This window comes from Salmo salar, chromosome 23 (assembly GCF_965601325.2).
Source record: "Salmo salar chromosome 23, fSalSal1, whole genome shotgun sequence".
In the NCBI taxonomy this organism is placed as follows: Eukaryota; Metazoa; Chordata; class Actinopteri; order Salmoniformes; family Salmonidae; genus Salmo; species Salmo salar.
The window spans coordinates 1153448-1168728 of NC_138313.1; the positions used below are offsets into that span (position 1 = coordinate 1153448).

General features: G+C 41.5%; 1 protein-coding gene across 6 annotated transcripts in view; it reads right to left on the reverse strand.

Annotated features, from left to right (window-relative positions):
• LOC106583871 (thyroid hormone receptor alpha) overlaps window positions 1–15281 on the reverse strand; it is a 107071-nt gene that overhangs the window by 54029 nt on the left and 37761 nt on the right. For all 6 annotated transcript variants that reach the window (XM_082967861.1, XM_014168488.3, XM_082967864.1 and 3 more), the window contains one exon: window positions 8541–8978. The gene's annotated coding sequence lies outside the window, so the exon portion shown is untranslated. The remainder of the gene's footprint in view (window positions 1–8540; window positions 8979–15281) is intronic.

The window sequence follows — 15281 nt, forward strand, 5'->3', positions numbered from 1 at the left end:
GTGCACACTAAGGTAAGAATAGGAGCCCAACGCGAGAGTGCTATACACAGATGCGCACACACACTGGAATTTGCATTCCAGTGTTCACAGTACACCATCAAACATTAGAACATTCCATATACACCAACAAGAGATAGAGATCAATGGTGCTGAGAAGGGAAATAAAACCTCTCACTCCCCCCTCCCCCTCTCGTGAAAAAGGAAGCTTGACTGTTGAACGTGCTGTGAATCACATAAGATACAGTTGTTACTGTAATGAATGCTAATGTACTGTTTTTACTATAATGAATGCTTCAGAAAGACCAGTGTTAAACCAGCAACACAGAGCATATACATGATTCTGCATGCCAAATGGCACCCTATTCCCTTTATAATGCACTACTTTTGATCAAGGCCCATAGAGCACTATATAGGAAATTGGGTGCCATTTGGGATGTAGACAGTGTCTACAGTAGATACCTGTATTGTTCTCCAAGGGGAGGTGACTGGGAGAGGAAGGGTAGAGGTTGTGTGGTGGAGGGTGTCTGGTTTCCTTAAAGACATAATCTTGCATGACCGCGAACAATGTACTTCAAAAGGCGAGGCAGCACTGGCCTTTTATAGGGCCCCTGTAAAACCGAGCCCCCCTACACAATCAATGGACATGAAAGCCACTGAGTGTACACGGTGATTGCAAAGGTAATAATGGCAGGAATATGGGGATAGGTTTGTGGGGGGAAGCAGAAAGCACACCAAACCTCGGAGCTAACATTGCATGTGTGGAAACCCTATCGGTGAATTTATTTTTCGAAAATCTTGCTCTCTCTCTCAGGTCTCGGAAAAACACAACCACAACACTCAGTCAAACTTGACCCATACACACCTATAACACCCAACCCCCCCCAGTCCAGTTCTAAAGTGTTAACATGTGAGCCTAACCATGTCTAAGATTCTCTACTTCACTTTGTCTGTCTTCCACATCTCATCTGCACAAATAGGCAGAGGTGGAATGTGTGTTTGTAGGGGAGTACTCAACAACTTGTGTTTGTTTATTAAGGTTGAGGCATTCCAAATGGCTTAAAGTTGACGCCCCAGACTACAGGCCGGCATCACGCCTCCCGCTGTCAGTGTGTCGGCACGGTAACAAGCTGCAATCAGTTGGCCAAGGCATTGTTCCCAACCAGAGAATCCCTGCTATTCATTGGGAGGAAGACTGGGTAATCCTTACAGAGAACAGACAATATATTAATTCTCACTAATAAATACTGGTAGAAAATAAGGACAGGTTAGTAGACAGACCTCTGTATCTTTATCAGTGGTGAAAAAAAGTACCCAATTGTCATACTTGAGTAAAAGTAAAGATACCTTAATAGAAAATGAAAGTCACCCTGTAAAATACTACTTAACTAAAAGTCTAAAAGTATTTGGTTTTACATGTACTTAAATATATTTTAGCAATTAATTACATTTACTTTTCATACTTAAGTATCAAAAGTAAAAGCATACATAATTTCAAATTCCTTATATTAAGCAAACCATATGGCCGATTTTCTTCATTTACTGATAGCCAGGGGACACTGCAACACTCAGACATCATTTACAAGATCAGAAGCAGTAGGATGACCAGGGATGTTCTCTAGATAAGTGCGTGAATTGAACCATTCCTATCCTGCTAAGCATTCAAAATGTAACAAGTACTTTTTGGGTGTCAGGGAAAATGTACGGAGTAAAAAGTACATCATTTTCTTTCGGAATGGAGTGAAGTAAAAGTAGTCAAAAATATAAAATGTGACGTAAAGTACAGCTACCCCCAAAAAAACAACTTAAGTAGTACAATAAAGTATTTTTACTTGAGTAGTTTACACCACTGATCTTTATCAATCAATCCAACTTTATTATAAAGCAGAGACATTACTAGGGGCATTTAAAGCTGACATCCACGAAAGGTAAAAAAAGCGTCACTGGTCGCATTGGTTATTGTTTTTGTAATTTTTATGAAAAGGAGACGAGCGTCCAGCGACGACATAAAAAAGGATTGTAGTAAATACGCTGCTGTTCTATTGTTTTTTTTATTTTTTCTTCAATTTAACTAAGCAAGTCTGTTAACAAATTCTTATTTATAATGACGGCCTACCCCGGCCAAATCCTAACAATGCTGGGCCAATTGTGTGCGGCCCTATGGGACTCCCAATCACGGCCAGTTGTGATACAGCCTGGAATCGAAACAGGGCCTGTAGTGACGCTTCTAGCACTGAGATGCAATGCCTTAGACCGCTGCGCCACTCGGGAGCAGTTCTAATGGGCGTGCAATGATGTACAACAGTGTTGGTTGTTTAGCTTAAAGTAATGTCTTTGTTGTTGTAATGTCGCAAACCGATGTGGTAGTTTCACCCCAACGGATTCCAACTTCAGGAAAGGCATTGCCAATTTTGTATGTGTTGGGGGGTTCTGCATGTCATTAAAATTGTGAAATACTTCTAGTTCTGTGGACACGTCAACAACTGGACATCAATGGCAGATTTCCTAACTTGAAGCTTAAGTTTAGCATGTGTGATGGGTATGGAACTGGGGCTTGGAGGGAATAGAAGCCAGACCTGTTGGCTGGTGCTAGGCAGACCAGGCCTGCTATTAAAATATGGGCTGCTCTCAGACTTGATATACTGTACATGCTGGTTTCTGACTTGATATATTGTGTGGGCGTGAATTCTTGTTCGCCATGCATCCATCAGTCTGTCTGACAAGTCGACAGAGCCTTGTCTCTGTCGACAAAGCCTGACACGTGAGGCTAACGTTTGCTGGACTTTATGGCTCCGTAAAGTGATAGTTCACTACAGAATCAGTTCTTTCAGACTTTTTAGGACCTCAAACGTCGAGATGAGTTCCACACCATCTGTTGTGTATATCCAGCTATAATCCTCAATCCCAAATAAATGGGAAAGATAGGCACCATTTAAAATTATTATTTCTCCCCCCCCCCCCTTTATTTAAAATAATGTCTATGAGTATAACAGAACTGATATGGCAGGCAAGAACCTGAGGAAAATCTATCTAAGTGGGATTTTTTTGATGTGGGTATTTTCAATGTAATGCCTATAGAGTATCTAATGGGTTAGGACCCAGATTGCAGTTCCTAAGGCTTCCACTAACTGTTTCAGGCTTGTTTTCTGAAAAAGGAAGAAGAATGAGACCTTTCTCTCAGTGGACTGGAGAATCATGCAGTGCTGGTTTGCGCGCATGACCGAGTGCGCACCCTTCGTTGTTTTTCCTTTCTATTGAATACGCTATTGTCCGGAGGAAATATTATCGATTATTTAGACAATTGACAACCTGAGGATTAATTCTAAACATCGTTTGACATCTTTCGACGAACTTTACCGGTACTATTAGGATGTATTTGTCTGCATGTTTTGACCGCCTTTGAGCCAGTGGATTACTGAACAAAACGCGCCAACAAAACGGAGCTTTTGGGATATAAAGAGGGACTTTATCGAACAAAACAAACATTTATTGTGTAGCTGGGACTCTTGTGACTGCAACCATATGAAGATCTTCAAAGGTAAGTGATTAATTTCATCGCTATTTCTGACTTTTGTAATTCCTTTACTTGGTTGTAAAATGTTTGAATGCTTTTGTAAGCGGGGCGCTGTCCTCAGATAATCGCATGGTATGCTTTCACCGTAAAGCCTTTTTATAATCTGACAAAGCGGCTGGATTAACAAGCAGTTAATCTTTAAGCCGATGTGTAACACTTGTATTTTTTATGAATGTTTATTATGACTATTTCTGTATTTTGAATTTGGCGCTCTGCAATTTCACCGGGTGTTGTCGAGGTGGGTCGCTAGTGGAACGCCTACGCCAGAAAGGTTAACCAGGTAGGCCAGTTGAGAACAAGTTCTCATTTACAACTGTGACCTGGCCAAGATAAAGCAAAGCAGTGAGACAAAACCAACAACACAGAGTTACACATGGGATAAGCAAATGTACAGTCAATAACACAACAGAAAAATCTATGTACAGTGTGTGCAAATGTAGTAAGATTAGGGAGGTAAGGCAATAAATATGCCATAGTGGCGAAATAATTACAATTTAGTATTAACACTGGAGTGATAGATGTGCAGATGATGATGTGCAAGTAGAGATACTGGGGTGCAAAAGAGCAACAACAACAAAAAATAACAATATGGGGATGAGGTAGTTGGGTGTGCTATTTACAGATGGGCTGTGTACAGGTACAGTGATCGGTAAGCTGCTCTGACAGCTGATGCTTAAAGTCTCCAGCTTCAGTGATTTTTGCAATTTGTTCCAGTCATTGGCAGCAGAGAAATGGAAGGAAAGGCGGCCAAAGGAGATGTTGGATTTGGGGATGATCAGCGAAATATACCTGCTGGGGGGGCGTGCTATGGGTGGGTGTTGCTATGGTGACCAGTGAGCTGAGATAAGGCGGGGCTTTACCTAGCAAAGACTTACAGATGACCTGGAGCCAGTGGGTTTGGCGACGAATACGTAGCGAGGGCCAGCCAACGAGAGCATACAGGTCGCAGTGGTGGGAAATTATGACATAAGATATACAGCCTCATCTACACAACAGATGGCATGGGTCATGCCATGAACTCATCTCGAACATTTCACCCCTTTTAGGGCCTCAGCAACAACATCAACAATAAACTTTCATTTTGGCGTGAACTGTTCCTTTAAATCCGGAATCTGACTGACTACAGGCCAAATGTCGTAATGGAGCATGAAGGTTTACTTTAACTATACTGTAGGTCTATCTGTAGAACAATCCAGTGTGGTGGGCGGAATGTTCCGCAGGGTTCCGGAGTGTGTCTGGACTGGAACTCCCCAGCAGCAGTAGGCCCCAGGTGGGATTTATGAAGTGTTGAGAATGTTTTGCTCTCAAACCCCGATGCAGGCCTGGAAGTCTACACCTCGCTGGTGCCTCCATGATGCCTCGCCATCCATCACTCCCTCCATCCACCCAGAAAACACTCAGTGTATCTAATGTACAGGGAGGGAGCCTGGGTAGGGTAGGAGACGGGATGTTAAGGAGTTGAAGACCATGCCCTCTTTTCACGAGCCACAAAGCCCCCCACAACCCCAACAACAATCTCCATCTGGCCCAGGCAGGCTGTCACATTCCTTCCCCAGAACACCCGACCCAACTCTACCCAATAGAGACTGGGCTGTTACAATCGGTACTTCTGTCAAATATGTCTCAAGTGATTGAAAGGATCAAGTCTATCAGCACAGACCGTTTATAGAGAGAGCAAAGCCTGACCCACTTACTCATTCATTGCCAGAGCTGTCTGGGCTGCATTTGCTCTCCAGTCCCCATGCATGCTACACAGAAGTTGACACTTGAATAATGCAACACGGCATGTAGAAATGTAGAAACTGTTCATTTCTGTTTTCGCAAAACAATGTCCATACAGGCTAGAACACTTTACAATGCAAGAAGATCCCGGTAGTTAATTGTAGGCCAACTTTCCTTCTCTTTAAAGTTTCCAATAAAATAAGTCCTAAATGGAAGGGATTGTTTGTCATCTGTAGCCCCTTGAAATCAGCTAAAACAAGCTCAATAAAAAATCAATGCATGCACATACTGCTATTAAATAATATGCACTGACTTGTATTGTTAAAGTATTGTGAATAGACCTAGGCTACCTTTTGATTTACTCAGTTTATCAATAGAGACTTACCATTCAAATAAATGATAAGCATTATGCTGTTTCGTAGTTAGATTAGTTTTACCAAACGTAACATTTATTGTATAATTGATTCAATTAATGCATACATGGCTGTCTCAATAATTGACAGAAAAATGTTCAAATGGAATGAAAGAGCAGTAGCTGAGTTTATTTGTCTGGATCTAGTGCCATTCTGTGACTTTGGCTAATGCGCCTTCTTTTTTTGTGTGGTATCGTTTTGGTATTGAGTAGTGCGATAGTAAACCTGGTGTCGGTATCCAAGTCAAAATTCTGGTATCGTGACAACACTAGTTGTAGGGCTATAGGCAAGCGTCATAGATTCTCCGGCCGACCTGCTTGTCATCTCTGACTGGTAACATATTGATCTGTATGATGAAAGCATCTACCTTTAACTCGGGTTGCACTCTAGTCTGGACACACGCTGAGCTTCAGCAGGCACGAACACACACACACAGACACAGAGACAGACACTTTGACGATACCAGTATCACAATATTTTTTCCATGCCAAAAAATGTAAACACGAAGCAGACCAAACTCTTTGGTCCTTCAAAAACCTGCTGCCTGTAAGATAAATACATGTGTCTCTGGATGACAACATAATGATGTTTGTTTCCAACATTAGGGATGTTGTTCAAAAAAAGTTACATCCGCTCTGTGTTTTGTTTCCTTGCCACGATACTAACAAGTATCATAATACTGGTATAGTCCCGGCCCTAACACATGCACACAGACAGACGGACACAAACGCACACACAGATGCGAGCACACATAGACGCACGCATGCTAGCAACTAGAGGTCGACCGATTATGATTTTTCACAGCCGATACCGATTATTTGAGGGCCAAACCCGCCGATACCGATTAGTCGGCTGATTATTTTCTCTTCTTTTTTTATAATGACAATTACAACAATACTGAATGAACACTTATTTTAACTTAATATAATACATCAATAAAATCTATTTAGCCTCAAATAAATAATGAAACGTTCAATTTGGTTAAAAATAATGCAAAACAAAGTGTTGGAGAAGAAAGTAAAAGTGCAATATGTGCCATGCGTTGTTTTTTGGAAACCTTGTTATTTACGAAGTTTTTGGAATAGATTCCTGTTGGAACGTTCCACAAATTATACCCACCCAGGTTGAAGTCATAAACAGCGCAATGCTTGAAGCACAGCGAAGGGCTGTTTGAATGAATGCTTACGAGCCTGCTGCTGCCTACCACCGCTCAGTCAGACTGCTCTATCAAATCATAGACTTAATTATAATATAATAAACACACAGAAATATGAGCCTTGGGTCATTAATATGGTCGAATCTGGAAACTATCATCTCGAAAACAAAAGTTTTTTTTCTTTCAGTGACATACGGAACCGTTCCGTATTTTATCTAACGGGTGACTAAGTCTAAATATTCCTGTTAGGCATGGATGTTTATGGTTAGTTACATTGGTGCAACGACAGTACTTTTTTCGCAAATGCGCTTGTTAAATCAACACCCGTTTGTCGAAGTAGGCTGTGATTCAATGAAAATTAACAGGCACCGCATCGATCATATGCAACGCAGGACACGTTAGATAAACTAGTAATATCATCAACCATGTGTAGTTACCTAGTGATTATGTTAAGATTGATCGTTTTTTTTAAGTCTAATGCTAGCTAGCAACTTACCTTTGCTTCTTGCTGCCCTCGCGTTACAGGTAGTCAGCCTGTTAATCCTTGTGGAGTGCAATGTAAGGCAGGTGGTTAGAGCGTTGGACTGGTAACCGAAGGTTGCAAAAACGAATCCCCCCTGAACAAGGCATTTAACCCCCGTTTCTAGGCCGTCATTGTAAATAAGAATGTGTTCTTAATCTGACTTGCCTAGTTAAATAAAGGTGTAAAAAAATATATATAATAAATCGGCGGCCAAAAATACTGATTACCGATTGTTATGAAAACGTGAAATCGGCCCTAATTAATCGGCCATTCCGATTAATCGGTCGACCTCTACTAGCAACGCACACAAACACAGCTTTCCACAAGTTCCATAAGGTGAACTCTCCATGGCAGGAGCCTCTCTGATTGGTCGGGCCTGGGGTTCTGGTTTCTGATCCTTGTCTTAGACTATGACGCACAACAGTCAAACATCAAATGTGCCAGATTGGTGTCAGCAGTGGGATATAGCCATAGCCCCACAGACAAACAATCCAGAGTGCACTAGCACAGTCGTGTTAAAAGGCATAGTGAAAAGGGCTCGAACAAAGGACCAGGTCGAGTATTCATAAGGAGTACTGATCTAGGATCAGTTTAACCTTTTAGACATCATAATGAATATGATTATATGGAAAAGGAGGACCTGATCCTCCATCAGCACTCCTACTAAGAGATGCTTTTTGAACATGGGCCCTATTCAGTTGGATCAGTCACTTCGATCTCGGACAGTCTAGCTCCCTCCACCACTTTGACTCTCTCTCCCAGAAACCCTCACGCCACCTGGTGGGTCAAGGAGGATTAGCCAATCAAAGGGTCAGAGGTACACGGAGCTTCCAGTGGATTAACGCCACAGCCAGACAACACACAAAAGGCAGTGGACTGGTTTACTCAGGTTACTCATGTTGGGAAATAAGTTAGACGACCGCGTTTTGAAAAACTCCTTGATTCAAGAGCACCTTAAGAGCACCCTAACTCTATAACATAAGCCTTGAGATAACCTTGCCCCTCCTCCTCAAATTCCATGTGCAGATACGAATATAAAAGAGCTGAAGCTCTGAGCTATCCAACCAGGCCCCATTCTTACTACTCCTGTTGTTTCACCCACTGCATCATAAGGCAGAGAGAAAGGGCCAAGTGGGAAGGAACCAGAGAACTCACCTGTGGATTGTTCTGATCACCCTCGCTCTGCTGGGTCTTACTGTTCTTCTTACAGCCCTTTCCCCTTGGCGAGCTATTATCGGCCGATGATGCAACCCAGGCTCCCTTATTAGTCCATCTCAGCCCCTAACACAGCACGCTCCTCTCAAGTTCCCCAAACCATTCAGGCCTGCCACTGTGCTGTTTAATGTAAGTGACTGACCCTCAAGCATGCAGCTTTCTGGTTTTGACTGCCTTCCAGGAGTGCCATTTTCAGGGTCTGAAGATGTGATGCTGCCACCCAGGCAAACTGTTTTCAGGCTCTCTCCATGTTGGTTTTTGGCAGCAACCCACTAGCTCGGCTAGCCCTGGGTCTCAAAGCCTCTGAGACATGCACCACCGCTCTGTCCTTGTCTACCTTCCGAAAAGGTGCCCTCCAGTGGATCAGTCTGCCTGCACCTGTAAGACACACACAGATCAGAAGGGTTTGACGTAAACACAGAGAAGCCAACCGAGTACAAAACACCTTCAAACTCACAGGGTAGATTATCAGTGGACTGGTTTCCGGAACACAGATTAAGCCTAGTATTTATCATCCAATCCCTGTCTGCTCTAGCAGCCGCTAACACCTGCATGACTGGTTTGAAATCCGATAAATTAATAGTTGTTGCTCAAAAGAACACACATTCACCCACACACATTCCCCCCACATATTGGCCTATACAACACATACAATTGAAGTCGGAGGTTTACATACACTTAAGGTTGGAGTCATTAAAACTCGTTTTTCCAACCACTCCACAAATTTCTTGTTAACAAATTATAGTTTTGGCAAGTCGGTTAGGACATCTACATTATGCATGACATAAGTAATTTTACCAACAATTGTTTACAGACAGATTATTTCACTTAAAATTTACTGTATCACAATTCCAGTGGGTCAGAAGTTTACATACACAGTCAAGTGCCTTTAAACAGCTTGGACATTTTCTGGAATTTATGTCATATAGCTTTAGAAGCTTCTGATAGGGTAATTGACATAATTTGAGTAAATTGGAGGTGTACCTGCGGATGTATTTCAAGGCCTACCTTCAAACACAGTGCCTCTTTGCTTGACATCATTGGAAAATCTAAAGAAATCAGCCAAGACCTCAGAAAGAAAATTGTAGACACGCCTGGTTGATCCTTGGGAGCAATTTACAAATGCCTGAAGGTACCACGTTCATCTGTACAAACAACAGTACGCAAGTATAAACACCATGGGACCGCGCAGCCATCATACCGCTCTGGAAGGAGATGCCGTTTGGTGCAAAAAGTGCAAATCAATCCCAGAACAACAGCAAAGGACCTTGTGAAGATGCTGGAGGAAACCAAAGTACAAAAGTATCTATATCCACAGTAAAATGAGTCCTATATGAACATAACCTGAAAGGCCGCTCAGCAAGGAAGAAGCCACTGCTCCAAAACCACCATAAATAAGCCAGACTGCGGTTTGCAACTGCACAAGGGGACAAAGATCATACTTTTGGAGAAATGTCCTCTGGTCTGATGAAACAAAAATAGAACTGTTTGGCCATAATGACCATCGTTATGCTTGGAGAAAAAAGGGGGACGCTTGCAAGCCGAAGAACACCATCCCAACCGTGAAGCAAAGGGGTGACAGCATCATGTTGTGGGGGTGCTTTGCTGCAGGAGAGACTGGTGCACTTCACAAAATAGATGGCATCATGCGGGAGGAAAATTATGTGGATATATTGAAGCACCATCTCAAGACATCAGTCAGGAAGTAAAAGCTTGGTCGCAAATGGGTCTTCCAAATGGACAATGACCCCAAGCATACTTCCAAAGTTGTGGCAAAATGGCTTAAGGACAACAAAGTCAAGGTATTGGAATGGCCATCACAAAGCGCTGACCTCAATCCTATAGAACATTTGTGGGCAGAACTGAAAAAGCGTGTGGGAGCAAGGAGGCCTACAAACCTGAATCAGTTACACCAGCTCTGTCAGGAGGAATGGGCCAAAGTTCACACAAGTTATTGTGGGAAGCTTGTGGAAGGCTACCCAAAATGTTTGACCGAAGTTAAACAATTTAAAGGCAATGCTACCAAATACTAATTGAGTGTACGTAAACTTCTGACCCACTGGGAATGTGATGAAAGATTATTATTCTGACATTCACATTATTAAAATAAAGTGGTGATCCTAACTGACCTAAGACAGGGAATTTTTACTAGGATTAAATGTCAGGAATTGTGAAAAACTGAGTTTAAATGCATTTGGCTAAGGTGTATGTAAACTTCCGACTTCAACTGTCTGCATGTACAGCCAGACATTATGGACCTGCGTGTGTGTGTGTAATGCATACAGCAGCCCTTCTGACACGTAGCGCCTACAAAAAGTCTACACCCCTTGGACATTTTTTCACATTTTGTTGTGTTACAAAGTGGGATTTAAATAGATTTAATTATATATTTTTTCATTGATCTACACAAAATATTTGATAATGTCAATGAAAAGAAAATTCTACAAATGTTTACAAATTAATAACTAAAATAAAGTCCTTACAGAAGTATTCACTCCCTTTGTTTAGGCAAGCCTAAATCAGTTCAGAAGTAAGATTTGGCTTAAGAATTGAAATAATAGGGGGTGACATGATTCTATTTTTTCAAGTATTACATTTTAAGTACAGATTCAACTACAAAGACCAGGGAGATGTTCAAAAGCCTCATAAAGAAGGGCAGTGATTGGTAGATGGGTAACAATAACAAATCAGACTTTGAATATACAATGCATTTGGAAAGTATTTAGCCCCCTTTTCTTTCTCCTCATTTTTTTTTCACCTTTATTTAACCAGGTAGGTTAGTTGAGAACAAGTTCTCATTTACAACTGCGACCTGACCAAGATAAAGAAAAGCAGTGCGACACAAACAACAACACAAATATTGTGATACTGGTATCATCAAAGTGTCTGTGTCTGTCTGCGTGTGTGTGTCCGTGCCTGCTGAAGCTCAGCGTGTGTCCAGACTACAGAGTGCAAACCGAGTTAAAGGTAGATGCTTTCATCACACAGATCAATATGTTACCAGTCAGAGATGACAAGCAGGTCGGCCGAAGAATCTATGACGCTTGCCTATAGCCCTACAACAAGTGTTGTCACGATACCAGAATTTTGACTTGGATACCGACACCAGGTTTACTATCGCACTACTCAATACCAAAACGATACCACACAAAAAAAGAAGGCGCATTAGCCAAAGTCACAGAATGGCACTAGATCCAGACAAATAAACTCAGCTACTGCTCTTTCATTCCATTTGAACATTTTTCTGTCAATTATTGAGACAGCCATGTATGCATTAATTGAATCAATTATACAATAAATGTTACGTTTAGTTTTACCAATCTAACTACGAAACAGCATAATGCTTATCATTTATTTGAATGGTAAGTCTCTATTGATAAACTGAGTAAATCAAAAGGTAGCCTAGGTCTATTCACAATACTTTACAATACAAGTCAGTGCATATTATTTAATAGCAGTATGTGCATGCATTGATTTTTATTGAGCTTGTTTTAGCTGATTTCAAGGGGCTACAGATGACAACAATCCCTTCCATTTAGGACTTATTTTATTGGAAACTTTAAAGAGAAGGAAAGTTGGCCTACAATTAACTACCGGGATCTTCTTGCATTGTAAAGTGTTCTAGCCTGTATGGACATTGTTTTGCGAAAACAGAAATGAACAGTTTCTACATTTCTACATGCCGTGTTGCATTATTCAAGTGTCTCAACTTCTGTGCAGCATGCATGGGGACTGGAGAGCAAATGCAGCCCAGACAGCTCTGGCAATGAATGAGTAAGTGGGTCAGGCTTTGCTCTCTCTATAAACGGGCTGTGCTGATAGACTTGATCCTCTCAATTACTTGAAACATATTTGACAGAAGTACCGATTGTAACAGCCCAGTCTCTATTGCGTAGAGTTGGGTCGGGTGTTCTGGGGAAGGAATGTGACAGCCTGCCTGGGCCAGATGGAGATTGTTGTTGGGGTTGTGGGGGGCTTTGTGGCTCGTGAAAAGAGGGCATGGTCTTCAACTCCTTAACATCCCGTCTCCTACCCTACCCAGGCTCCCTCCCTGTACATTAGATACACTGAGTGTTTTTCGGACATTTTCCATGGGAAGTTAAGCCCGGGAATTTAGGGAATTTTGCTTAAATTCATCAAAAAAAGTTAGCTTATAACAGTGAACATTTTTGTGGAATACACATAAGGCAATTCTAGGTTTTGTGGCATATTTTGGTTAAACTATCCTCAATGGAATTGCAACCCTCTGCATACACAGTGCATTCTTCCATCACATGTACTGCTGATTCTCAAGGTCTTGCACACTAATGAAATGCTATTGAGCCCACACTCCTACACTGTCTGAGCCAAGGACTATATGCTTTCTGGTAAGATTTGATTACAATAGTGGGTGGGTGAATATCTTTTATATGACATGAATTTCTGTTATCTAGTAAATAGTAGCCTAAAACAAAGTGTGTTTAAAATAATTTCTATCTTGTTAACAACTTCTGCTAGTTCGTTTTTGCTACCATGTGGGTTTTAGCTTGCTTGAGCCTGATAACTGAGGAGTGTTAATTCACCTGTTTCCATACATGTTTCATTTTAAAACATTTATCTTACAAAGGATTTGTTTAACTTGTTATGGATAGGGGGCAGTATTTTCACGGCCGGATAAAAAAACGTACCCGATTTAATCTGATTATTACTCCTGCCCAGAAACTAGAATATGCATATAATTATTAGCTTTGGATAGAAAACACTCCAAAGTTTCTAAAACTGTTTGAATGGTGTCTGTGAGTATAACAGAACTCATTTGGCAGGCCAAAACCTGAGAAGATTCCAAACAGGAAGCGCCCTCTCTGACTATTTCTTGGCCTTCTTGATCATCTCTATCCAAAACGGGATCTCTGCTGTAACGTGACATTTTCTAACGCTCCCATAGGCTCTCAGAAGGCGCCAGGACGTTGAATGATGACTTTGCAGGCCATGGCTGAAAAACAGTAGTGCATTTGGATAGTGGTCGATCTGAGAACAATGAGACTGGGGGCGCGTGCACGAGAAGACTCCATGTTTTTATTTTTTCGTCTTTGAACGAAAACAGGGTTTCCCGGTCGGAATATTATCGCTTTTTTACGAGAAAAATGGCATAAAAATTGATTTTAACCTGTTAGGGCTAGGAGGCAGAATTGACACGGCCGGATAAAAAAACGTACCCGATTGAATCTGGTTACTACTCCTGCCCAGTAACTACAATATGCATATAATTATTGGCTTTGGATAGAAAACACCCTAACGTTTCTAAAACTGTTTGAATGGTGTCTGTGAGTATAACAGAACTCATATGGCAGGCCAAAACCTGAGAAGATTCCATGCAGGAAGTGGCCTGTCTGACAAGTTGTGTTTCATCTTGGCTCTTTTTATTGAAGACTGAGGATCTTTGCTATAACGTGACACTTCCTACGGCGCCCATAGGCTCTCAGAGCCCGGGAAAAAGCTGAACGATATCGAGGCAGCCTCTGGCTGAAACACTTTATCGCTTTTGGCAAGTGGCCGATCAGAGTACTATGGGCTTAGGCGCGTGCTCGAGTCGACCCCATGCTTTATTTTCTTTCGTCTGTTTACCTAAACGCAGATTCCCGGTCGGAATATTAACGCTTTTTTATGAGAAAAATGGCAAAAAAATTTGATTTTAAACAGCGGTTGACATGCTTCGAAGTACGGTAATGGAATATTTAGAATTTTTTTGTCACGAATTGCGCCATGCTCGTCACCCTTATTTACCCTTTCGGATAGTGTCTTGAACGCACGAACAAAACGCCGCTATTTGGATATAACTATGGATTATTTTGAACCAAACCAACATTTGTTATTGAAGTAGAAGTCCTGGGAGTGCATTCTGACGAAGACAGCAAAGGTAATAACATTTTTCTTATAGTCAATCTGACTTTGGTGAGTGCTAAACTTGCTGGGTGTCTAAATAGCTAGCCCTGTGATGCCGGGCTATCTACTGAGAATATTGCAAAATGTGCTTTCACCGAAAAGCTATTTTAAAATCGGACATATCGAGTGCATAGAGGAGTTCTGTATCTATAATTCTTAAAATAATTGTTATGCTTTTTGTGAACGTTTATCGTGAGTAATTTAGTAAATTCACCGGCAGTGTTCGGTGAGAATGCTCGTCACATGCTAGTCACATGCTAATGTAAAAAGCTGGTTTTTGATATAAATATGAACTTGATTGAACAAAACATGCATGTATTGTATAACATAATGTCCTAGGGTTGTCATCTGATGAAGATCATCAAAGGTTAATGCTACATTTAGCTGTGGTTTGGGTTTATGTGACATTATATGCTAGCTTGAAAAATGGGTGTCTGATTATTTCTGGCTGGGTACTCTGCTGACATAATCTAATGTTTTGCTTTCGTTGTAAAGCCTTTTTGAAATCGGACAGTGTGGTTAGATTAACGAGAGTCTTGTCTTTAAAATGCTGTAAAATAGTCATATGTTTGAGAAATTGAAGTAATAGCATTTCAAAAAGGTATTTGAATAACGCGCCACAGGATTCCACTGGCTGTTACGTAGGTGGGACGATTTGGTGCCACCTACCCTAGAGAGGTTAAACAGCGTTTGACATGGTTCGAAGTACGGTAATGGAATATTTTGGCCTTTTTTGTCACGAAACGCGCCGGGCGCGTC